This window comes from Lagenorhynchus albirostris, chromosome X, assembly GCF_949774975.1.
Source record: "Lagenorhynchus albirostris chromosome X, mLagAlb1.1, whole genome shotgun sequence".
Lineage (NCBI taxonomy): Eukaryota > Metazoa > Chordata > Mammalia > Artiodactyla > Delphinidae > Lagenorhynchus > Lagenorhynchus albirostris.
The window spans coordinates 10,938,808-10,966,157 of record NC_083116.1 but is presented as its reverse complement, the minus strand read 5'-3'; the positions used below and the strand labels follow the sequence as shown (position 1 = coordinate 10,966,157).

Below are 27,350 nucleotides of genomic sequence, written 5' to 3'. Positions count from 1 at the left end.
TACGAGCTCTCAAAAATTTAACCTCCTGTGTGCTTTTCTCAGGAAGCTACTGGAGATTTTTCTCCACCAAAAGAAAGAATTAAACCAAGAAAGAGGAAGATGTGGGATGCAGAAAATAGGAGGCACAGTGTAGGAGAGATAAATGAAATCCCTAGAACAGTGAAGGGAGATCTTGGGATGACAGGTTTGAACCTGACATAGAGGGCAGTCTGTCAAGATTCTTGCAGGTCAGTAGGCTCCAGGAGAGTGTTCCTCAAGATGATAGAGCGATTGATGTGACTAAAATCTTGGGAGGAGATTTAGACAACTAGTAAAAAGATTGTGATTGAAAACTAGTGGAAATCAAAGTACAATTAAGTTGGAATTTGATAACAAAATCAACATAAATGCATACTTCTCAACAATTCATGGATTATCATAATGGAATAATTAGAACTTAATGATTTTGAAACTATTAGGGATTAAACTTGTGATTAGCAACAAAAGTGGTGTTTCAATAAGAATTTATAGGCTTAAATGTTTATACTAGAAAAGAAGAAAAACTTGAAAATTAATGTGCTAGGTATCTACCTTAAGAATTAAAAAAGAAACAACACAATCAATTCTGAAAAACTAAGGTGAAGTGATAATAATGATGCAGTGGAAATTAATAAAATGAAATAGAATCAATAAAGCCAAAGTTTCATTCTTTGAAAAAAATAATGAAATAGACAAACCCCAGGCAAGATGAATTAAGGAAAAAAAGAAAGAAAGCACAAATAAGATTAAGAATTAAAAGGGGTACATAACTATGGATACGATATAGATTAAGAAGCTAATAAGAGGGCTTCCCTGGTGGCACAGTGGTTGAGAGTCCGCCTGCTGATGCAGGGGACACGGGTTCGTGCCCCGGTCCGGGAAGATCCCACGTGCCGCGGAACGGCTGGTCCCGTGAGCCATGGCCGCTGAGCCTGCGCGCCCGGAGCCTGTGCTCAGCAACGGGAGAGGCCACAACAGTGAGAGGCCCGCGTACCGCAAAAAAAAAAAAAAAAAAAAAAAAGAAGCTAATAAGAGAATATACTAAACACTTTATACCAAAAATTTGAAAAATTAGATCAAATGGACAGATTTATAAATACATAACTTAGTAAGAGTGATACAAGAAGAAATATATAATCTAATAGTCATAAACATTAAAAGAAATGAAGAATTAATTAAAACTGGTCTAACAGATAAAACACTAGACCTGCATTTTTTTTTCCCAAATAGAGCATTCCAATTTATATGAAGAATTATAAAAAATAAAAAAGAGGAAACATCCTAAGTTTATTTTATGAGGCTAGCAGAACTTTGATACCAAGCTCACACAAAGTATGAAAAAGATATTAAAATTGAAGTCCACTCTTATTCAGGAAACAAATAGTAAAATCCCAAATGTGAAAGGTTTAGTATGAAGCCTGCTTCTGCTGTGTGCCTGGGATCACTGATAATCTGGGATAACTGCCCCCCACTCCCCAATTCCTATCTTGAGGTTTCCTGCAGTACTCAAGCAATGTGGAACTGAACTACAAACATATGTGACAGCCAGACTACAGCTATGATTTATCAGGGGTACATATTCTTGCTGTTTCACTCCTTGCTCTGCTCAGTACCAAGACAACCTTTGCTGAAGTTCCTTGAGATTGGAGATGGGAATGGGTTTACTTTTGTTTTACCCTTACTATGAAGATATAGTCCTATGAAATCTCAAATCCATCTGGAGAGAGTCTGCTATTAAATTCTTTTGCTTAGGCAGGCTCTGGGCCTCCTTTACAGTCTCTCTTCATATGAGGCTGATAGTTCCTTCCCAGCCTACCAGTTATTACGAGACCACTGTTCTAACCCCAGAGCTACGGAGACTCAGCTAGCCTACCAGTTTTTAATACTATTCATGTTCCCTCCGTCCAGAATTGTTTCATTGGAGGAGTTGGTCCGAATAACCTCAGAAGCCAATATGGAACATAGAAGTTGGTGAATCGCCTCTGTGACAACCTTTAACAGTGAGTATTCTTCATGTGATATTAATTTTTCTCTGTTCCATTCCTTTTTATTTCTCATAGTATCCATTTTATAGATTTGGGCCTGGTGGTTTTTGAGCACATCTTTGAATGAAGAAAGGTTTTCCTGGGCCAAATATTTGTGGGCTATCTGGATGGAAAAGGTGCAGGGGAAGTAGTCAAGGATAATAGGGCTTTTCCTTAATATTCAGAGGTGTGTGTGTGTGTGTGTGTGTGAGTCTTTTTTTTTCTGTAAGCTGTTTGGTAAGCTGGTCCAAATTAATAAATTTGCATGGGATATCCTGTTGTCTCAAAACATTTATTGAAGAGACTATGCTCTTTTCATTGAATTAACTTGCCACTCTTCTTGAAAATCAATTGACCATAAATTGGTATAGATTTATTTCTGGACTCTCAATTTTATTCCATTGATCTATATGAGTATATTTATGACAATAACACACAGTCTTGATTACTGTAGCTTTAGAGTAAGTTTTGAAATAGGAAAGTGTCCCTTCCAACTTTCTTTTCCTTTTTCTTGCTTCTTTGCCTTTCCATAAGAATTTTAGGATCAGCTTATCAATTTCTGCTAAAAAGATAGCTGAAATTTTGATAGGGGTTGCAATGAATCTATAGATCAATTTTTGAAGTATTGCCGTCTTAATGATTACTTTTTGAATCCATGAACACAGGATTTATTTCCGTTTATTTAGGTATGTAATTTATTTCAACATATTTTGTAGTTTTCAGTGTATAAGTCTTAGACTTTTGTTAAATTTATTCCTAAGTGTTTTATCTTTTTGATGCTATTGTATATAGAATTGTTTTCTTATTTTCATTTTAGGTTGCTCACTGCTGATGTATACCAGTACAACTGATTTTTGTGCATTGATCTTATACCCTGAAACCTTGCTGAACTTAATAGCTATAATAGTTTCTTTCCAGGCTTCTTAGAATTTTCTGTATGCATGATCTATATGCAAATAGAGAAAATTTTAATTATTTTAGAAAATCTGGATGCTTTTTATTTCTTTTTCTTGCTTATTTGTCCTGCTTAGAACTTCTATTACAATGTTGAATAGAAGTGGAAAGAGCAAACATCCTTGCTTTGTTTCTAATCTTAGGGGGACATTTTTCAGGATTTTGTCAGTAAATATGATTGAAGTTAGCTGTGAGATTTCATAGATGCCTTTAATCATGTTGAGGAAGCTCCCTTCTATCCCTAGTTTGTTGAATATTTTTATTAGGAAGGGGTGTTTAGCTTTACCAAATGTTTTTTTTCTGCCTTATTGAGATGATATATATTTTTTTACTTTATTCTTTGATTTTTCATATGTTTAGCTACCTTTTCCTTCCTGGGATGAATCCCACTTGGTCATAGTATATAATCATTTTGTATACTTGGTTTGCTAGCATTTTGTTGAGGATTTGGGGGACAGCATTTATAAAGGACATTGATATCTAACTACTGTTGTTGTGTTGTCTATTTCTCCAATTCTGTCAGTTTTTGCTTTATCTATTATCAGGCTTTCTTTTGGTGCATATATATTTTAATCCTTATGTCTTCTTCATGGATTGACCCTTATATCATTATAAAATGTCCATTTTTATCTTCAGTAACAATTTTTCTCTAGAGTCTATTTTGTCTGACATTAGTATATATATTCCAGCTCTTTTTTAGTCATTTTTTACATTGTGTATATTTTCACTTCTACATTCAATTCAACTTTGTTTCTTTGGATTTAGTACGTGTCTTTTGTAGATAGTAAGTGATTCAATTATGGGTTTTTGAAAATTATTTCTTCCAACTTCTGCCTTTTAATTGGTGTGTTTAATCTATTTACATTTAACACAATCACTGATAAGGTAGGATTTAGTCTGCCATAACTGCTCTTTGTTTTCTGTATGTAATTTCATTTCTGTTCTTTTATTCTCCCGTTACTGCTTTCTTTTGTGATAGGTAGATATTTTCTAGTGTACAAGTTTTAATTCCTTCGGTCCATAACAGATCTCTAATTCTGTTCTGTTCTCTCCAGTGACTGCTAGGACACTCATTTTCATTGTGATTGTGGACTGCTATTTTTCATGAATATCATGGAGTTGGAGCAGAGGTGGTGTGAATACAGAAAGTTATAATGCAAAAAGCTAACTGTTAATTCCCTGATTTAGTTGTTTTTTTCTCAATAAATACTCTCAATTGCTACGAGCCTTTGGTTAAATTACATAGTAGTGAAAACGTTGATTTTGATAATGTTGTCAGCATTTTTGTTGCTTTTATGGAGGAGATAATTTTCAGAGTTTATAACTCTGCTGTTTTCACTGACAGCCCCTTATTATAAGTTTTATAAATAGTGCCAATATATCACTTTGATACCAATTTCTGTGTCAGTTGTCTATTGACACAGTGATGCTGTGCAACAAGCTACCTTGTAAAATAATGGTATAAAAATTAAACCTTTGTTAATACACATCACTTAGGATTTGGATGATCTTGGATGAATTTGTCTGGTTAATTCTTCTCTTTTCCACTTGAGCTCATTTCTGCCTTGTGGCTGAATGGTTATCAGGTACAAGATACATGCACCCCAGTTTTCATAGCAACATTATTTACAATTGCCAAGACATGAAAATAATCTAAGTGTCCATCAACAGATGAATGGAGAAGCTGTGGTATGTGTACACACACACACACACACACACACGGAATACTACTCAGCCATAAAAAATTATGAAATTCTGCCATTTGCTGTAACATGGATGGAATTGGAGTGCATTATACTAAGTGAAATAAGTCAGACAGAGAAAGACAAATACTGTATGATATCACTTATATGTAGAATCTAAAAACTACAACAAACTAGTGAATAAAACAAAAAAAAGAAGCAGACTCTCAGAGAACAAACTAGTGGTTACCTGTGGGAAGAGGGAAGGTGGGAGGGGCAATATAGGGGTAGGGGACAGAAAAAGGGTTATTATGGGAGTATATGAAATCATGTGTGTGAAACTTCTGAAAATTGTAGTGCTCCATAGAATTTAAAAATCTTTCATTCAATAAAAATATAAAATAAAAAAATTCTGTAAAAAATAAAAATATTATCTATATTTATTTATATAGACAAATATAACATATAAATATATATATAGTTTTTATTATCCATTCATCCCTTGATGGACATTTAGGTTGTTTCCATATCTTGGCTATTGTGAATAATGCTGCAATACATATGGGGGTGCAAATATCTCTTTGACATACTGGTTTCATTTCCTTTGGGTATATACCCATAAGTGGGATTGCTGTTCTATTTTTAATTTTTTGAGGACCCTCCATACTGTTTTTCATATGGCTATACAAACTTACATTCACACCAACAATGTACAAGGGATCCCTTTTCTCCATACCCTTGGGCAATACTTGTTATGTCTTGTCTTTTTGATAATAGCCATTCTAACAGGTGTGAGGTAATATCTCCTTGTTTTCATTTGCATTTCCCTGATGATTAATGATTTTGAGCATGTTTTCATGTACCTGTTGGCCATTTGTATGTTTTCTTTTGAAAATTTTCGATTTAGCCTCTTCATCATTTAAAAATATTGTTTATTATTATTAGTGGTAGTAATAGTATTATTTTTGCTATTGAGTTGTATGAGTTCCTGATATTTTCTGGATATTAACTTCTTATCATATATATGGCTTGCAAATATTTTCTCCCATTCCATAGGTTGCCCTTTATTTTACTGGTTGTTTTCCTTTGCTGCACAGAGACTTTTTAGTTTCATGTAGTCCCACTTATTTATTTTTGTTTTTGTTGCCTTGCTTTTGATGTCATATTTAAAAAATTGTTGCCAGGACCCATGCCAAAGAGGTTTTTCCCTATTTTTTTCCTGGGAGTTTTATGGTTTCAGGTCTTACATAATCCATTTTAAGTTGATTTTTGTATATGGTGTAGGACAAGGGTTCAGTTTCATTCTTATGCATATGGATATTCAGTCTTCACAGCCAGTACCACGTATTGAAGAACTATCCTCTCCCCATTGTATATTCTTGGTATCCTTGTCAATGGCAATTAGTTGACTATATATGATTGTATATGTATGGGTTTATTTCTGGGGTTTCTATTCTGTGTCTTTGGTCTATGTGTCTGTTTTTATGCCAGTGCCATGTTGTTTTGATTTCTGTGGCTTTGCAATATAGTTTAAAATCAGTAAATGTGATGTCTCCTGCCAATACAGGGCTTCTTCAGAGTTTTCAATGGAGACTGAGGTCTTTAGGACTCTCTTTGGGGCCATGGGCTGTTGTGCATCCTGCTGGGTTCCTGGGCAGATGAGATTTCCCCTGGATTGCACCAGAGCTGGCCTGGAGCCAAATCATAGGGCTACTTCAGGATTTGCAGTCATACTAAGTTTGGTGAATTTATCTTTTGGAGCATAGGGGAACATGTATCCTTCCAGGTACCTGGGTTGACAGAACTGCTCCCAACTATGGCTGAGAGGGGCTGGTGCCAACTTACAGGGCCATTTCAGGATCTGCTTTTGAAATGAGTTCAGGAGGCCTGTTACTTGTGGCAAAGACATAACATGATTCCTCCTAGGTCCCTTGGCAGATGGTACTGGTGGCAGGATCAAGGCCAGATGAGGCTGTAGCCAAGTCCATAGTGGGACAAAGCTGTTTCTAGGACCATAGTCAATAAGCCTGCCACCTGGTAATGAGTCTGCCTTCTCAAAACGGCCCTCCTTGTTGAACACTTGTGAAAGAGACCTTAAAACTCACAAAACCTTAAATATTTACTAGATATCTGGCAGCTCTCTGCAGAAAAAGTTTACAGACCCCTGACCTAGTACATAGTTAATTTTTGTAAATGTTCATTGTGTGCAGGTAAAAATTCTCTCTCCTTCTTCCCCCTTTCTCTCTTCCCCTCTCTGTCTCTTTCTACACACACACACAAACACACACACAAATTCAATCAAGCATAATAATGGAATTGTTCAAATGATTTTTGTCATTTGATTTTTGTATTTTTCAGTTTTGAAGAGAAAATTATTTTAAAAATCGACCCTATTGATTTCTTTTTGTGTTTTCATCAAATTTTGCTTCATATATTTTCAGGCTACATTGTCCAGTTCCTACAAGTTCAATTTAGGTGGATTATGATTTTTATCATGTTGACGTGTACTTACTTATATTTATCAATGTTTTATACTTTAAATTCAATATATTCTGGTATTAACATTGGTATACCAGCCTGATTTGGTTAGTATTTTCCTGGCATATCTTTTTATATCACTAATTATTTCAATCTTTCTCTTGTTTCCTGTTTTGCTTTTAAGTGCATTTCTCATAAGCAGTAAATAGCTGGATTTTTAGATTCTAATATAATTATCTTTCTTATCAAATAGATGAATTTAATCAAAATTCATTATCATTATATTGTATATTTGGAATTATTTACATCTTTTTATTTTATGTTTTCTGCTTATCATACATTTTATTTGACTTTTCCAACTTTCTTGATTTATGTTGAAGGATAAAGCTTTTTTTCTTTACTTTTATTTTTGTTCTGCTTTAGAAACTATAGCTTATACATCTATATTTCTGGTAGTTATCTTTAAATTTTTAACTTATATAATTTTTCTACCAAATTCCAAAGTTATTCCGTATCCCTAGCCTCCTACAATGCAAGACAAAGATCTTAGAATGTTCAACAAATGATTAAATCCCCACCTCCTGTGTCCCTTGTTACTGTCTAAGACTTAATTATTCCTTTCAGTACAAACAGAACCTGTGCTCTTTGTTGGGTACCAGGTATAGTTTTTTATATCCTCCTTTCTTGGAGCAAGAGACCTAATCAGATCCAGCTTCATGTAATGAGATAGTTCTGATCTGTAGGGTGTTTCTTTTTACCTCAGGGAAGTCAAATGAGTCTCTCTCTACTTCCTGTTCTGTGGTGTCAGCCCCACTTACCCATTGTTACGGATCTGAATTGTGTTTTCTGTAAATTCATATGTTGAAGTCCTAACCCCCAGTACTTCGGAACATGACTGTATGTGGAGATATTGCCTTTAAAAGAGGTAATTAAGGTAAAATGAGGTAATATGGTTGGGGCTTAATCCATTATGCCCGGCATTCTTGTAAACAGAAAAGGAAAGATACAGGCACCTAGGGAAGACCATGTGAAGACAGGAAGATGATGGCTATTAACAAGCCCAGAAGAGAGGCCTTTAGAAGGAAGCACTCTGCCAAGCTCTTGATCTTGACTTCTAACCTCCAGAGCTGTGAGGAAATGAACACCTATTGTTTTAAGCCAGCCAGTTTGACATACTTTGTTATGGCAGCCCTAGGAAGCTAATATACCCACTCTATATTTCTATTCCATTTGTGGTACACAGAATTATTTATTTATTTTAAATCCAGTTATGTCATTTTTTTAAAAAATAAAAACTCATTCATTTCTCTGTGGGAGCTGGGGTAGGAAGCTTTGAATTTGAACTCCTAGAGGCATTTTGATAGAAACTCAGCCTCTCTTCTTTGTATAACGTTCAACCTGGATATTTAATGTAATCTCTGAGTAAGATTGTATGATTGGGACACATTTTGCTTTTAGAAACATCTAGAAGGCAGGAAACATGATGGTCATTTTTGTATTCCTCTACATGTCTAACACAATGCCTGGTACATCACTGGTGTTCAATACATTTTTAGTAAATTGACTACTAGAAGGAAGACTAGGCTGGAGTCTAGAGATCTAGGTTCTATCACAGCTGTGTATCTACTAACTGGGTATGTCAGTTAAGATCTCTGGGCCTCATTTTGTTCTTTTGTGTTTGGGTTAGGACCTCTTGTGTTAGAATATTGAAAATCTATATATGCCTAAAAAATATGTCCAGTCTACCCAAGGTCATGTAGAGAGAGAGATAAAAGTTAATGGAGTACAATTTTCTCTTGGTTCTCACCACTTACTTTGAAATCAATAACCAGTCTAAGCACTGCTTAGAGGCAACGCTATAGCCCACCATTAGTCTCCAATTGACCAAACAAATCTAGGCTTAATAAAACTTACTTTTGCTAATGGCAGGTAATGGAAGAATCAGAATCTCCCAGAGACCACAGGCTTCATTTCCCTTCATACTTTACTAGCTGGATCAGCAGTTACTGCTGTACTTGAGCCATATAAGGCTAATAACTCTGGAGCAGAGAAAAAAATACCTCATTTACTGTTTTACAGAAGCCACTGTCTGATAATCATGAAATGGTTTTTGGGTCAGTTCTGCGTCCTGAAGGTAAGACCAAAATGCCAGCTCAAATAGTAGGGCAATGGAGTGCCTTAATAAAGAGATTTCTATAAAATGCTTAGAAGCACTCGTCTTAAAACTGCAACAGATTTTCTTTCATGCCAGCTGCTACCTAAACTAGGTGCTCTATGACATATATTTATTTTAAAAGTTTAACTGAATTTCACTGATGTTGGAGGTGAATGTAATATTTGAATGCCTCCATTAAGATAAGTACTATTAAGCAAGAGACTTATAAAGATGTGTGCAAAGACTATTCATACTTTACATAGAAGCTCTGTCTTTGAGGGAGTTCAATTAAAATTCCCCTAAACATTCAGCTCAAGTGCCAGAAAGGGTTTCAGCTGGAAATCTCTTCTTAGAATTAAGAGATCGAAAGGATGGATTTTTAGTTCCTTTTTTTTTTTTTATCAGTACTCAATGTTAATGATTGAGGTTTAATGAGAGTTTTTCCCTCCAGTTAATCTCTTTACAATTCACATGTTTAGAGACTGTGGAAGAAAGAAACTTCTTCCTTAGTGTGCCTTATCTACTGGTCAACTGTGAGTTTAAAAAGATGACAGCAGAGTACAAGCAGCTCACTGACGAGTATTTGAGGCCTCTGATATTCCAGTTTAGGATCTACAGGAATATTGCCTGGGAAAGTCACTATTAACAAAGTTTTGCAAAACTTTTGAATATCTATGCTTGATATTCCAGTTAGCTCTATGTAGGTCAAATCTAGCCTGTAGGAGACGTCAATCTGCCTCATGAATTTCGTCCCAGGTTAGTGAGTGTGTATAGCAATGCAACTTATGAGGCTGAAATCAGAAGAATCTGGGGAAAGGAGATCTCTTAGATGTACCAGTTACCACTTAACCAAGGGAAAACCTACCTTATCTGTTTTTGTGCTGGTATCCCACTGTTAAAATTAGTTATTGGGCTTAATTCATTTATTTTTTTCAATAAATATTTATTGAGTGCCAACAATGTACAAGTACTATTCTAGACATTGAGCTTATAGCAGCAAAGAAAATAAACAGAAATTTCTAATCTCATAGAAGCTACATTCTAATAAGAGGATATAGGCATGTAGGAAGGATTGTGTAGTAGGTGGGTATGGTTTAAGTTAGATATGGTGGCCAAGGAAACCTCACTAAGAAAGTGACATTTGAGTAGAGGTCTAAAGGAAGTGAAGGAGTGAACCATGCAGGTATCTGAAGAAGAGCATCCTAGGCAGATGGAACAGCAATTATAGCGGCCCTGAAGCAGGAGGAAGCCTGATGTTTTCTAGGAAGAGCTAGGAGGCCAGTATGGGTGGATCAGAATGAGTGAACAGGAGTAGTATGAGGTGAAGTCAAAAGACATAGGGGAGGGGCTTCCCTGGTGGCACAGTGGTTGAGAGTCCACCTGCCGATGCAGGGGACACGTGTTCGTGCCCGGGTCCGGGAAGATCCCACATGCCGCGGAGCGGCTGGGCCCGTGAGCCATGGCCGCTGAGCCTGCACATCCGGAGCCTGTGCTCCGCAACGGGAGAGGCCACAACAGTGAGAGGCCCGCGTACCGCAAAAAAAAAAAAAAAAAAAAAAAAGACATAGGGGAAGGTCATGCAGAACCTTATAGACCATTATAAGAACTCTAGCTTTTACTGTGAGATGGGAGTCCACTGCAGAGTTTGAAGCAGGGGAGGCAAATATGGAAGCAAGGGGCCCAATGAGGACACTATTATAGTGTTCCAGGTGAAAGATAATGATGTTTCGGATTAACATAGTAGCAGTGGAGATTGTGGAGAAGGTGTCAGAGTCTGGATATATTTTGAAGTTAGATACAATAGGATTTACTGATGTACCAGTTGTGGGTTGCATGATATGTTGGGGAATTAAGGATGACGCCAATATTTTTGCCTTCAGCAACTGGAGTTACCATTTCCTGACATGGAGAAAACTCTGGAAGAACAAATTTGGTGATGGAGGTGATGGGGAACAGGAACTCAGTTTGGTACATGATAAGTTTGAGATGTCTATTAATTACTGGCAGTGATGGTATATGGTTAAGAGCACAAATTCTGGAGCCAAACTATCTGAATTTAAATTCTCTTTCCACCATTCAGCAACCATGTTATCTAGAAAAAATTGCTTGATATGTCTGTGTCCCTATTTTCTCTTCTTAGAATGGGGATGATATTACCACATACTTCATAGGGTTGTTTTAAAGATTAAGTAAGTTAATATATGAAAAAGTACTTAAAATGAGGTCTAGAAAATAATAAACACCATATAAGCATTAGTTTTTATTATTGTTATTACTATCATTACTATTATTTATTCTCACTATTAGACATTCCAGTTGTGCTGTCAACTAAGTTTTGGGTATATAAGTCTAAAGTTCAGGACTTCCCTGGGGGTACAGTGGTTAAGAATCTGCCTGCCAATGCAAGGGACATGGGTTCGAGCCCTGGTCTGGGAAGATCCCACATGCCGCAGAACAACTAAGCCTGTGCACCACAACTACCGAGCCTGTACTCTAGAGCCCGTGAGCCACAACTACTGAGCCCGTGTGCTACAACTACTGAAGGCCGTGCTCCTAGAGCCCGTGCTCTGCAATGAGAAGCCACCGCAACAAAGAGTAGTCCCTGCTCACCGCAACTAGAGAAAGCCTGCGCGTGGCAACAAAGACCCAATGCAGCCAAAAATAAAATAAATAAATTAAAAAAAATCAAGTTCAGGGGAGGGATCTAGATTTGAGACATAAATCTTGCAGTCAGCATATAGATGACACTTAAGCCAAGAGACAAGAAGAACAGCAAAGATATGAGTGTAGGTAAATTCTTCAAGGGCACTGGGACACACTTTACCTTTTAGAAGTCTGGGACATAAAGAAGAACTGAAAAGGAGACCAAAAAGGAGTGGTCAGAGACGTAGGAAGAAATCTGTGTGTGATATTCTGGAAACTACATGAAGAAGAAACTACATGAGATGAGGCCTCGAAAATAAATAGTGGTTTCGATTCAATTTAATTCAATTTATTTATCTGTGACCTTGACAAGAAGAGTTTTATTGGAGTGGTAGGAGTATAAGCTTTATTTTGGTTTAAGAAGAAACAGAAAGAGAGTACAGACAAATTTTTCTAGGAGTTTTGCTGTCCTCCTAGAAATGGGCATGAAGCTGAACAGGGAAGAGGAGCCAAGAAAAGTTTTTAGTGAAGATGTTTTAAGTCGTATATTTGTATCTGATGATATTGATCCAGAAGAGAAGGAAATGTGATGCTGTTGAAGAGAGAATTGTTGGAGTGATATGATTAAGGCCTGTTTCTCAACATTATTGGGTGGGAAAAGACATTACTTTTCATTACCTCTGAGAGCTTCAACTATGTAATAGATAAAATTGGGTGCTGATTTTGATATCACATAAAGAGGGAGATAAATTACCAGTAAAGATTCTGAACAAATCAGGGAAGGGAGGTACTTCAGAGCTGGCCTCCTTCCCCACATTGATAAACCTTGGAAGCCACTAATAATGGTCATAGTCTTAAAAGGGCATATGTTGATAAAAGCTCATATCAGCAATTCCTGAAAACTCAACAAGATTATATTATAAATTCCTGTAATTTTTTCCATCTGCACTGACGCTGTCTTAGTCCAAGTCCCCATTGACTCTCATCAGAAGATGTAATGGGCTTGCTTCTAAGTGGTCATCCTACTTTGATCGTTGCATTTTGCAGTCTCTTCTCCACACAACATAAAGGGAAATCCTTTTAAATGGAAGTCATGTAATATCAACATTCCACTTCCTCCAGTGTCTTTTGTGAATGAAAGTTTTATTCCAAACTTGGAAAATCACAAAATGTTAATTGTTTGATATGTCAGTATCATGCTAAAGCATGTTCTAAGAGGCTTGCTTCATTCTCATTTGACACACATTTTCATCTGAGTGTATCCTTATTGTCAGAGTTTATTTGGTTAATAATCATCAGCAGCTATTAATGACGAAATCAATTTAGAGCTCTGAAAGGTTCAAGGTTAACCTGTAGAAAATGATAAGTTTACTGGAAAGCCCACTGGAAAAGTTAACCACAAAACTTACGATTTTACTTTCCTGTAGAAAGATATATAACCATATACTAACTTAGCAGGCTTACTTATGCATTTCTTTTCTGTCTGTCTATATAAATCCTTATTCATCAATCTTTGAACCAGCTCTTCTTTCTAATTTTTTCCCTTATTAATGAAGTTAATAAAATGTTCACACATGCTCACTATCTGTTTATATGAAAATATTGTAATACTACCCATGATACTTTAAATAAAGTGCAAAGTCTTTAGCCATGGCCACAAGGCCCTGTGTGATCCGGTTGCTACCTAACACTGAGGTCATCCACTGCTACTCTTCTAAGTCCTGTTGGCTTTCTTGCTGCTCCTAGAACACAGCAAGTCATTTCTGATCTTAAGGCCCTGTCAATGTGCTGTTCCATCCTTCTGGAGAGCTTTTCCCCCAGATTTCTATTTGGACTCATCCATTATATGAGGCAGGTCTCTGCTCAAATGTAAGCTCCTCATAAATGCTTCACTGACTGCCCTATCCAAAATATCACGGATACATGCCACTCTGTAAACTCCTTAACTGGCTTTACTTTTTCTAACATTTCACTGTGATCATTTTCAAACATATAGCATAACTGAAAGGAATTTAGAATGAACACCCATCTAGCCACCACCGAGATCCTACCATTAACATTCTTAGCATTGTATAACATTTTATAAATTCACTTGTGATTGTGCTTATCGTTTTTATGCCCACCCCCCCATCACTGCAATTTAAAATCCAGAAGTAGAGTGAGTTTGTTTGTTCTGAGCACTGCTGTATCTTCAGTGATATGTAGCACTTGATATGTAGCAAATGTCATAGATTAAATTACCAGTTCTAATCATTCAGTCACCTGCAGTAGTATTATACATCCAAGTCCTTGATAGATGGATAGGACGTCTATGGGGGAGGAACCTCAGTCTTGTGCAGGCTTTCTTCTCAGTGAAGCAGCATTCAATACACACTTAAACCGAGTGTCATGGCCCAGGCTCCAGGCCCCACACGACAGAAGTTTCTGTGGGAAGCTGAGGAAGGGTTCCAAAAGCCCTGACATCTTAGAACTGGTATCCCTACCCTCAAAGCTATCATCACTGTTGTGCTCCTCAGACTTAAGCAAGAAGGGGCACATCATTATAGGAACTTTGAAATTATTAGGCTAAGAGAATTTATATGCCTACTCTAATTAATGTTTAGCAATCAAGAAATGTTTTACTTAACCATTAGAAAAGCATCCAATAGTACAATAACTATTTACCATTATAATAACATTTAACTCTCTTAATAAGTTGATTACATTTGATGATATAGTTTAAGACATAATGAGGTAGTAAGAGTTGTGTGATAAAGAAATAGAAATATATTACCCAAATTAGACTGTGTGTCAAACAATGGTAGATGAAAGACTTCATTTATTGGAATGAGCTAAAGAGAAAACTCACATGCAAAAGGGATAAGACTGTACATTTTAGATTTCATTGGTAAAATGCTAAAGAAATAGTCATTTATTAGTTCCCCTGATAGTCATAGTGGTGATATTAATCATAATGGATTCACTAAATGATAATATGACTGTGAGATGCAATGTTAGACATTCTAATTTAATTTTTGAAATAATTAATAAAATATACTCAGAAGCATTGGCCTCTTGTTCTGGGGAACAATTTAAATGGGAAAAAGTTCATTTTATTAGTGTCACAATTATAGAATTAATGATGATGCTGTTCACCTAGATGTAAAAAGGAATTTTAATGCAATTTAAGTTACTTGAACTGTATTTTTGTGGATTTCAGTTAGTTTTGCTTTGCAGAAATCAACACTGAACATAGCATATTTTGATAACATTGTGTAAAGTGGTAAATGGAACAGCCTTTAGACACTTCTCATAAACAACAGAATGTAATCCTTTACTTGCAAATGAGGCTTCTGTATACATTTTCCTATAAAACTAAAATATAAGAGAATGATGTGAATTAGTACATCTAGATGTATAGAAGGCCCCTTAAGGATATGGTGCCTGAGGAACCCTTTCAAGTGTTGGTGTGATTGCAAATGGCAGGAGATTCTTTACAGGAATTATTTAAAGGGAATTGCAGTCTCTGTGGAGCAGGAGCTATTCCAGTGGGTAAGACCAATCTGCTTTAAAATTGCAGGGACATTTCAATATGGTCATTGGATCAGATTGGTGAAGGGCATTCCTTCACGGGGATAAGTATGTTCTTAAGTAAGTATTTTGAAACCTGTATAAGACAGGGGTAACTTTATGTTCATGCGGTTTCCTTCATGGAGCTGGTGTGTGGTGTGTAGGGTGATAGTTGCCCTGTTAAAGAGTAGTCATAGGTCATTTTTTCCAACTTCCTCATTGCATACATAAGGAAAATATGTCCTGCTCAGGGAATGCACTTTGAAATGGTGATGTATTTTAGAAGGCTGTTCTGTAGAAACGTGTATTATCTATATAAACTTCTGGTCATATTCACATGTAGGATATAGAGATAAATCTGACTTGTCCAATTCACAGTGAGATATTTAGCAGATCCAGGTCATCAGTCTATTATTTTTCCCATTGTAGCAACTATGCTGCATTTTCCAAGTAGACAATATTTTAATGGAAATAGTATATTTTCTTCATTTAAATTAAGAGGCTTAATCTTAAGGATTTAAATGAACTGTCCTGAATTATTTTAATCTGAATTATTCATGTGTTTAAAATGAGAACTTTAATTTTATGTATTGAAACTCATACATGAATGGTATACCTAGATAAATTCAACTCATGTTAGTTTCATAATCAGAAATCAGAAATTATCCATGATACCATTATTAAAAATAGAAATGAATCAGTTCCTCTCCTCCCCCACAGGATTTTATTATTCTCATCAGGTCCGGTGAGATTTTTCAAGCATATTGCTAAAAAAAGTGGGCTAATTAAGAATTACTATAGGAAATAAATTAACTTTAAGTACTCATTGTTTATTATTTAATTATATTTGTGAAACAGCATTTTTTTCTGATTATCAAAGTAATAAATATTAATTGTTCTAAGTGTAGCAAATGTATAAAACTACAAAGAGGGGAAATAAACATAATTTCACTTCTGGAGATGAGACCTGTGAACAAGCTGGCATATATTTTTCTACTTATTTTTCCTATATATCTGTCTAAATATATAGCCATAATTTAATAAGATCTCATTCTGTGATGCTGTTTAGTGATTGCTTTTTGGATATAATATATCATAGAAGTTTGCTATAAGATTTTAAGATTACTGTCACTACATTCTTAGCAGCTCCAGCATTTTCCATGTAATGATACCTTAGGCTCTGGTTAAAGAAGACCAGAGCAGGTTTGAGGAATGGCCAAAATGAAGTTTATGGACATCTATTGTTTGTACTCATAAGTTTTATTAAGATAAAAATGATAGAAGGATAGGATAGGCATAGGAGATATCTGAAATAGGGCAGCTTCTGAATGTCTCCTTTCAGTCCTTTTGGAGGACAACCCCAAAGTGATGACAAATGCAATAATCTATTAGATACATGGAGTCCTGAGCAAAGGAGCTCATAGGCTTTTATTCTGATATCTACCAGAGGGTCATTTATAACCTTAAAAGACAATATTTTTCTACTCAAGAAGCACCATTACCAAGACTTAACTTTAAACTTCCAAGTCCTTGAGTAACATCAGCATAATGGCAGAACAGGAATTTCTACCATCTTTAATTCCAAGAGAGAACTTCTCAACCTGCAATTTCTGCCACAAGGGAGAGTGAGAGCTTATGAGTGAATAAACAGCTTCCCCTGCTGTGCATGATGCTACTAAAGAGGCTCATTTCTTTTTCACTCTATTCAGAATAAAGAGATGTGCTGCACAACTGGAGGGTGTGGAAGGGCTGGGAGAACAGTAACCAGGGCTCTTCAAGAGGGAGATGCTCTCCAAGCATCATAGGGTTGTGGATCCTACTAAGAGCTTTGCCGAATTTATCAGAAAGCCTGCCCACAAGTCACAGAGGATGACTCACATGTAGATCCCACCAGTGGGCACACAGGAGCCCCCAATGCTCTGCACATCTCACTCACAGACACCCCCACACCATGGCTGGCTCCCATGAATGCCCTTGAAGACTTTGAGTGCAAGCTTTTGCATATGTCTAGTGAGCTTACACAGAAAGCTGGCCTGACTCTGCAGGATTTAAAGAAAGCACACAAACTTGAACATTAGCATCACCCTAGGAAAAGCAAATAGGAGGCTGTCAGCACTCAGCCTGACTTTACAAGATTGAGAGAAGGCATACAATTTTAGGAATTTCCTTCCCCGACCCCCAATAAGTGGGAACAAGAAGTGTGGAACTGGTGTATCCATAAGGAAGGTCTAACAAAGCCTCAGAATCTCTAGAAGGACTAAAAGAAGCTATTTCTCTCTGCAGAGCAGTCAGTAGAGATTGGAGGAGGTGACCGCTTCTTCAAATGTGAAGACAGTAGTGCAATACATCAAGATGCAATACATCTCCATTTACTTGATGAGAAATCAAGTAGACATGACAACACCAAAGAAACAATAATTTTCTAGTAATCAACCACAAAGAAATGGAGATCTGTGATTTGCCAATAAAGAATTCAAAGTAGTTGTTTTAGCGAAGCTCAGTGAGCTACAAGAAAACACATGAAGATGATCCAACAAAAATCAAGAATACGATACATGACCAAAACAAGAAGTTTAGCAGAGAAGTAGAAATAATTTTAGAAGAAGCAAAACAGAAATTATTGAGCTGGAGAATACAATGAATGAAATGAAAAATGCAACAGAGAGCATCATCAGCAGACTTGATCAAGCAGAAGAAAAAAATCTCTGAAATTGAAGACAGGTCATTTGAAATTCTGCATTCAGAGAAGAGCAAATAAAAAAAGAATTAAAGAGAGTGAAGAAATCCTACATGAATTATGGTATGCCAGCAAGTGAATCAATCTAAGCATTATTGGATTCCCAGAAGAAGAAGTGAGGGAGAAAGGGGCAGAAAATTTACTTAAAGAAGTAATGGCTGAAAACTTCCCAAATATGGGAAGAGATTTGGAAATCCAAGTTTATAAATCTCATAGGTTCCCAAAAAGATTCAACACAAAAATACCCTCTCCAAGATACATAATAAACCTGTCTAAAATCAAAGACAAAGAGGGAATTTTAAAAGCAAAAAAAAAAAAAAAATCAAGCATACAATGCAGTGCCCCATAAGGCTATCAGCAGATTTCTCAGCAGAAATATTACAGACCAAGAGAGAGTGGGATGATACATTCAAAATGCTGAAAAAAACCCACTGAAACCAAAGCAAGCTCTCCTTCAGGAATGAAGGAGAGACAGGCTTTTCCACACAAAGCTGAGAGAGTTTATCACCAATAGACCTGCCTTACAAGAAAGTAAGCTTGACTTCTTCAAGCTGAAATGAAATGATGCTAATTACTAACATGAAAACATATGAAAGTATAAGACAGATCAGTAAAGATAAATATATAGTCAAATCCAGAATACTCTAAAACTGTAATATGGTAGTATATTAACCACTTAACTGTAGTATAAAGATTAAGGCACAAAAGTATTAAACATAACAATAGCTATGATAATTTGTCACAGATACACAATATAAACAGATGTAAATTGTGACATTAAAAACGTAAAATGCTGGGGTAGGGTAAGGGTGGAGTTTTTGTGTGTATTTGAAGCTATGTTTTTATCAGTTTAAAATAGACTATTATATCTACAAATTTTTGTCTTTAGCCTCATGGTAACCACAAAACAAAAACCTACAGTAGATACACAAAAGATAAAGAGAAGAGAAACAAAGCATACCGCTACAAAAAAAAGAAATCAATATTTCACAAAGAAAGGAAGAAAGGAAGAAAGGAAGAATGAACTACAAAATGAGTAGAAAACAATAAAATGTCATTTATAAGTCCTTATTTATCAATCATGATTTTATATATAAATGGATTAAATTCTCCAGTCAAACAGCATGAAGTGGATGTATGCATAAAAAAACAAACAAACAAAAAAACAAGACCCAACTATAAGTTGCCTATAAGAGGATCACTTCAGCCTTAACAAAACACATAGTCTCAAAATAGAAGGATGGAAAAATTTATTCTCTGCAAGTAGATACAAAAGAGAGCATGGGGTAGCTATACTACCATAAGACAAAGTAGACTTTAAGTCAAAAACTGTAACAAGAGAAAAAGAAGGTCATTATATAGCGATAAAGTGGTCAGTTTATCAAGAGCATATAAAAATTGCAAATATATATGCACGCAACATAAAAGCACCTAAATATATTAAGCAAATACCAACAGATCTGAAGGAAATACCAACAGACAACAATACAGTGATAGTGGGGGACTTTAATACCCTGCTTTCAACAATGGATAGAGCATCCAGACAGAAAATCAACAGGGAAACACTGAACTTGAACCATACTTTAGACCAAATGGAGCTAACAGACATATATAGAACATTCAAACAGCAGCAGAATGTGTATTCTTCTCAAGAGCACATGGAACCTCCTCTGTGATAGGTCACAAAAGAATTCTTAGCAAATTTTAAAAGATTGAAATCATACCAAAGCCAGAAAAGGACACTACAAGAAGAGAAAGTTATAGGCCTATATCACTGATGAACATAGATGCAAAAATCCTCAACAAAATACTAGCAACCAGAATTCAACTGTACACTGAAAAGATTATAAACCATAATCAAGCTGGATTTATCCCTGGGGCACAATGATTGTTCAACGTATGCAAATCAATAAATGTGATACATCACATAAACAGAGTGAGGGATAAAAATCATATGATCATCTCAATAGATGGAAATAAAGCATTTGACAAAATCCAACATTCTTTCATGATAAAAAAAAAAACCCTCAACAAATTAGTTGTAGAAGGACTGTACCTCAGCACAATAAAGGACATGTATGACCAGCCCAAAGCTAACATCATACTCAACAGTGAAAAGCTGAAAGTTTTTCCTTTAAGATGAGAAAATTGACAGAGATGCTCACTTTTACCACTTCAATATAATGTAGTACAGTAAGTCCTAGTCATAGTAGTTAGGCAAGAAAAAGAAATAAAAGACATCCAAATCAGAAAGGAGGAAGTTTAATTTTCATTGTTTGCAGATAACATGATCTTATATATAGAAAACTCTAAAGACTCCACCAAAAAACTGTCTGAATAAATGAATTCAGTGAAGTTGCAGGGTTCAAAGTCAATATACAATAATCAGTTGCATTTCTATCAATAACAGCAAACTATTGAAAAGAGAAATTAATAAAATGATCCCATTTACAATAGCATCAAAAATAGCATCAAAACTACTTAGGAATAAATTTAATTGAGGACCGGTATATTTAATGTAAATTTAATGAGTGACCTGTATATTTAAAACTTCAAGATGTTGATGAAAGAAATTGAGGAAGATGCAAATAAATGGAAAAATATCCCTTGCTCATGGATTGGAAGAATTAGTATTGTTATAATATTTATTCTACACAAAGTGATCTACAGATTCTATGCATTTCCTATCAAAATTACATTGGCAATTTTCACAAAAACAGAATAAAAATGCTGAAAGTTGTATGGAACCACAAATGACCACAAATAGCCAAAGCAAAGCAATCTTGAGAAAGGAGAACCAAGGTGGACATCATGCTTCCTGATTTTAAACTATACTACAAAGCTATAGTAATCAAAACAGCATCTTATTAACATAAAAACAGACATATAGACCAATGGAACAGAATTGAGAGCCCAGAAATAAATGCATACATATACAGTCAATTAATATTTGGCGATTCAGAAAGCACAGTTTCTTCAATAAATAGTGCTGGGAAAACTGGACAACCACAATGCAGAAGAATGAAATCGGACCCCTGTCTTACACTACTCACAAAAATTAACTTGAAATGGATTAAAGACTTACATATAGGACCTTAAACTGTAAAATGTGGAAGAAAACATAGGGAAAAAGCTACTTGACATTGGCCTTTGCAATGATTGTTTTAAAAATGATACCAAGCACAAACAACAAAAGAAAAAACAAACAAGTGGGACTAAACCAAACTAAAAAGCTTCTGCACAACAGAAGAAACTGTGAACAAAATGAAAAGGCAACCCACGGAATGGAGAAAATATTTACAAATGGTATATATCTGATAAGGGGTTAATATAAAAAGTATACAAGGTGTTGATAAACTCAATAATGAAAAAAACAATCCAATCAAAGTCAGAAAGAGAAAAACAAATATCGTATATTAACGCATATATGTGGAATCTAGAAAAATGGTACAGATGAACCTGTTAGCAAGGCAGAAATAGAGATGCAGACATAGAGAACAAGCATATGGACACCAAGAGGGGAAAGGGGAGTGGGATAAATTGGGATATTGGGATTGACATATATACACTAATATGTATAAAGTGTATAACTAATGAGAACCTGCTGTATAGCACAGGGAACTCTACTTAGTTCTCTGTGGTGACCTAAATGGGAAGGAAACCCCAAAGAGAGGGGATATATGTATACATATGGCTGATTCACTTCACTCTACAGTAGAAACTAACACAACACTGTAAAACAACTATACCCCAATAAAATTTTTTTAAAAATCAGCAAAGGACTTGAATAGACAGTTTTCCAAAGAAAATATACAAATGGTCAACAGGTACATGAAAAGATGAATATCACTAATCATCAGGGAAATGGAGATCAAAACCAAATCAAGATATCACCTCGCACCTGTTAGATGGCTGTTATCAAAAAGACAAGAGACAACTAATGTTGGCAAAGATGCAGAGAAAAGGGAACCTTTGTGCACTGTTGGTGGGAATGTATTGTAACTCGGTGCAGCCACTATGGAAAATAGTATGGAAGTTTCTCAAAAAATTAACAATAGAACTAGCATAAGATCCAGCAATCCCACTTCTGGGTATACATTCATAGGAAATGAAAACAGGATCTCGATGAGATAGCTATACTCCCATGTTCATTGCAGCCTTATTCACAATAGCCGTGATATGGAAACAACCTAAGTGTCAATGGATGAAAGGATAAAGAAGCTGTGGTATATATAAACAATGGAATATTATTCAACCATGAGAAAGAAGGAAATATTGCCATTTGTGACAACATGGATGATCCCTGAAGGCATTATGCTAAGTGAAATATGTCAGACAGAGAAAGACAAGTGCTGTATAATCTCATTTATATGTGGACTCTACAAATGCCAAACTCATAGAAACAGAGAGTAGAGTGGTGGTTACCCAGGGCTGAGGAGTGAGGGAAATGGGGAGGTGTGGTCAAAAGATACAAACTTCCAGTTATAAGATTAGTAAATTCTGAGGATCTAATATATAACATGGTGATTATAGTTAACAATACTATATTATATACTTGAAAGTGGCTAAGAGCGTACATTTTAAATGTTATTAGCATATAAAGAAAGTTAATTATGTGAAGAGATGGAGGTGTTATCTAATCTTATTGTGTTGATCATTTTGCAGCTTATACCTCTATGAGATCATCACATTGTAGACTTAAATTTACATATGTATATGCCAGTAATATCTCAATAAAGCTGGAAAAAGTAGAATGCCTGTACTTCCTGTTTTCATCCCCACCAGTGGGAAATTTGGATTTTTTCTTCCATTTCCAACTTTTCTGAGATAATACATTTAGATACAGATTATGATTAGATTTCTCTTGTAGTATGTGTTTTCTTTTTGATTTTTTTCCTTATATACATTCCCAGTATGTATATGCTACACATTCCCAGTAACTCTGGAATATTCCATTTATATTTACTCATGTATATTGAAATATTTATCACTATCTCAGTTTCCTTTCTTTCATTATCATTGTTCCCTCTCTTAAGGCTTCTTTTTTGGTTCATTTGATGTTTGACTAGAGTCCCATAGTCCTTTCTTGAAAATATTACTCAGAAAGGGTTGTGGTTGATATATTATCTGACAGGTGATTTATACCTTGCCTACATTTGGCAATCACACTTCTTTTTTTTCAGTACTTTGTCCCTAATAGTATACTATTTCTAGTTGCTGGCATTAGAGATGACAAGCTTAATATTTGTCTGATTTTTTAAAAAAATACTTCCCTCTGTCCAGATGCTTGTTTTCTATTTATTTTGTAGTTGGGGATAATTTTAAAATCAAGATACGCCTAGTTGTGTGTTCCTTAATGAGTCCTTTCTGGAAATTCCTGAGTCTTTTCAATAGATGCACTCACATCTTTTCAGTTATTTGGCTAACGATCACTTCTGTTGAATTTTCCTTTTCTTGAACTCCTATTCATTTCTATGATCTGTGCTCAAAGTTTCTTAGGACTTCTATTCAGATTTACATCTCTTTTTATTTATGCCTTGTGTTTTGAGATATTTTTTCTACTAGGTCTTTCAGGCATTTAATTTTGGTTTCAATAGTATCATCCTTTTCATCTTATCAACTGACATTTTAACTTCAAAACACATATTTCTTGTTCCATAGTCTTTTCATGCAATAATTGAATGTCTTTAAGTGTTCTTATTATTAAGGTTGTTGTCATCTGTCTCCTCCAGTAGCTTCATCGTACTAGTAATCTCCTGTTCCTTTGCTCTGTCTGGTAGTTTTCTTGCCAATGAGTCATCTTAAATTAGTTATTTTCCTTTACTTGCTCATGAATCCATTTATTCTCAGAGCTTAGAGGCAGCTATTGGGGTACATTAAACACTGTTGGTCCTGCCTGTGTCATGTAGCATGATAGTCTCTGTCCCTGTAGGTTGGTGATATACCACCTAGCAGGTCATCAGTTGCCTGTTGCGGTACCAGCAGGAAGTATTTCTGTTCTATGGTCTCCGCAGCTGGAAACATGTCCACATTATCCCTTTAGGGGATAGAAGACTCAAATCACTTTTTAAAATCTTTCCATAGCAAAGGGTGCGCTAGGGAGACCACTGCCCATCTTCTAAGAGGACTTGTGGATCTCCTCTCGCCAAACTCTTTTCAGCAGCTCCTCATCCCTGAGCTCTGCAGCAAATCACAAAGCTCTAGTTTGAGCCAGAGAACAGCAAAGTCATCCTCTAATTTTCTTTGTGAGGACTGCAGCAGAGCTGGGGCTTAGTTTTTATAGTCTTGGGGCTCCGTAGGTCTTCTGCCTCAGCCACTATGCTGATAAGGAGGGTAGATTGGTAGTTGGATTAGAATTGGGAGGTGAGAGACGCAGAGATGAATGTTAAAGTTGGCATTTTCCACAGCCTTTCTCCATTTCCCTTGACCATTCCTCACATGACATGATTTGATTCTCCTTATGTAACATCCTGGTCACATTCTTTAGGCTACCCTCCAGTTTTCAAATGCTTACAGTTAAATGTACTGACTATTGCAGAATTTACACAATGAGCAACAAAATCGTTGGCAGGTTTCTGCCCCCAAAGAATTACAGACACTCGGGTTTGCAAAAATGGAGCTGTCCCTATTTGAAAGGAAACGCCTTTGAAAATAAAATTTCTGACGTTTCCTTTAAACACATAATCTTTTAGTCATTTAAAACTATATGGCATGTAAACTTTCATTGTTTATTCCCTTAGTAATTAGAGCAGCACATTTTCAGATTGCAGGCAAATGAGAGGTAAAGATTCTTTTCCCCAGAGACCTAGAAATGAAATAATGTTCTTTACAACTTTTCAGGAAAATGATATTTCTTCAAATGGCAATACATGAAGCAAGATACATGAAAAAAAAAATTGAGAAACACCCAAGGTTTGTTTCTCATTTTCCCCCCGACATTTACTGTTTAGAGTAATAGAAAAACTGTACCCCTAAGAGGATGGTGTTTAATGATTTTGCAGAAACTACCTTCTCCTGGCCAACTACTATAACGTTAGGCCACGTCTTCCTGGGACCCAAAATTTGTTGTAGCATTTCATTGATTTACAGTTACTGTAACCATAAATTCTGGAATTTCTAGAAAGTTCTCATTTGAAAGTTTCTTTAATATTATCAAGCCGTATTTTGCAGCACTGGGCTCAGAAATATGAGTTGCATGTTTCATTTGAATTTTGTGGCAGAATTTCTCCAAGGTTATAGAGGATGAACATCTATTAACTAGGTGATGAATAGGTAATGGATTTGGAACCTCTATCCTGCTTAGCAATTCCTTCCATGTAAAGTGATCTTCCTTTTATGAAAACTAGTCTTGACAGTGATATTGGGAAAAAAGAAACCATAATTTGGAATGGACAGTTTAGTTCCTAATGTCTTACCAGAAGAGTTGCTCTATTCCTGTTATCTGTTCTGACTTGCCACTGTGAAAATAATGTTTAATCCCAATTATAAAGACTTGGAATAAATGAAGGCCAGAAATCATTAAAAACCTATTGGGTTTAATATAACATTTTATTTTAATGTTCTTTTTGCTTCTTTTCGTTTAACCTTTCCAGTGATCTAGTGTGCTCAGGCATGGTATAGAATAACCAAGGGAAGTAGAACATTTAATTGAAGTTCATAGGACTCCATCTGAAAAAGCGTTTTCCACTTTTTGTAATTTATTGGATTATTAAATGTAATATGTTTGGGTTGCATTTTAATTACTTTTCTGAAATACTTCAGGGGCTGATTTTTCTAGTATATGACATGCAGCTGTGCTGTTCAATACAGTAGTAACCAGCTAGAACTAGCCACACATGGCTATTGCACACTTGACATGTAGTTCAAATGGAGACACGCTGTAAGTATAAGATACACACTAGATTTTGAAAACTTTGTACACTTAAGATAATGTGTAATATGTTATTAAAATTTTTTATAAGTTGAAATGATAATAGTTTAGATATATTGGCTTAAATAAATATACTATTAAATTAATTTCAATGTTTTTCTTGTGTGGCTATTGGAAAATTTTAATGTGCACTTATAGCTTATGTTGCATTTCTATTGGTCAGCACTTGTATAGAGATGAGAGATTTTTAAATGAGTTAAAAGAGAAGTTGATAAAAAGCTTTTGCTGTTATTATCCCTGTTGGAAAGAATTTCAAGTAGGACTTGGTTATGCAGAAAAGCTAGTCAGCTGCTGGTCCTTCATCAGGAAAATGACAGTGTCAGTGTGCTGTAGTCAGCCCCTCACATCACATTTTGCTGCTTGTGACTTACTGTGTCTGACCCCTATCAGGTGCTCCACATATATGTGTTGAATTGATAATGATTTACAGCTGTATTTCACTGACTCATGAATTAGGAATTTTGAGTTTTGTCTCCAGCTCTACCACAAACTAGCTCTGTAACCTTGCACAAATCACATCCCTTTTCCTTGTCTCAGTTTTTTTCTATATAAAATGAGAGAATTTAATATGGTGATTAAATGTTTCAGTTCAGACATTTTGTGGTTCTATTATGTGACTCCATATTGGTAGTTTACTAGGCTGGTAGAATTCCCATTTCTAAAGTGGCAGAGAAGTTTCTGCTTTAACGAAGATGAGTTTAGTTTGCATGTGTCTGTACCCGGAGACTGATTATTCCTTTTTTCTTGAATATGTTAACACAGTGAGGTCCTGGAACCTATAAGAAACCACCCTTCTGTGATACTTACCTGATAATTGAAATATTTCCCCTCATCTCTCTCTTCTCCGTCTACAAATTTCAATACTTTCCTTATTAGCCATGTTGGAATTTTAACTTTGAATTTGCATTAGAATATGCCTAATGTGACATAGGAAGAGCTGTTCAGCCCACATGAGCACATTTGTACTTTGAGGCGTAGTGATGGCTTACCAGACGACATGGAGAACCTGTCGCCATTACTGCCTGAGTTTATCACTCCATAAACTCCAGTTGATAATACTCTGTATGTTCCTGCTGACCTACGTGAGGCAAAGTTCTGCTCTGGTACCCATACTTTCAAATGGGAGATGAAGAAGAACTAAGCTGGATAGTATGTGCCAAGAAAGAAAGGGGTCCCTTGA

General features: G+C 35.8%; 1 long non-coding RNA gene across 1 annotated transcript in view; it reads left to right on the top strand.

The window, feature by feature from the left end:
• LOC132512850 (uncharacterized) overlaps positions 1-27,350 on the top strand; it is a 167,320-nt gene that overhangs the window by 67,403 nt on the left and 72,567 nt on the right. The window contains exon 2 of the long non-coding RNA XR_009538362.1: positions 1,927-2,018. This is a non-coding gene — a long non-coding RNA (uncharacterized LOC132512850). The remainder of the gene's footprint in view (positions 1-1,926; positions 2,019-27,350) is intronic.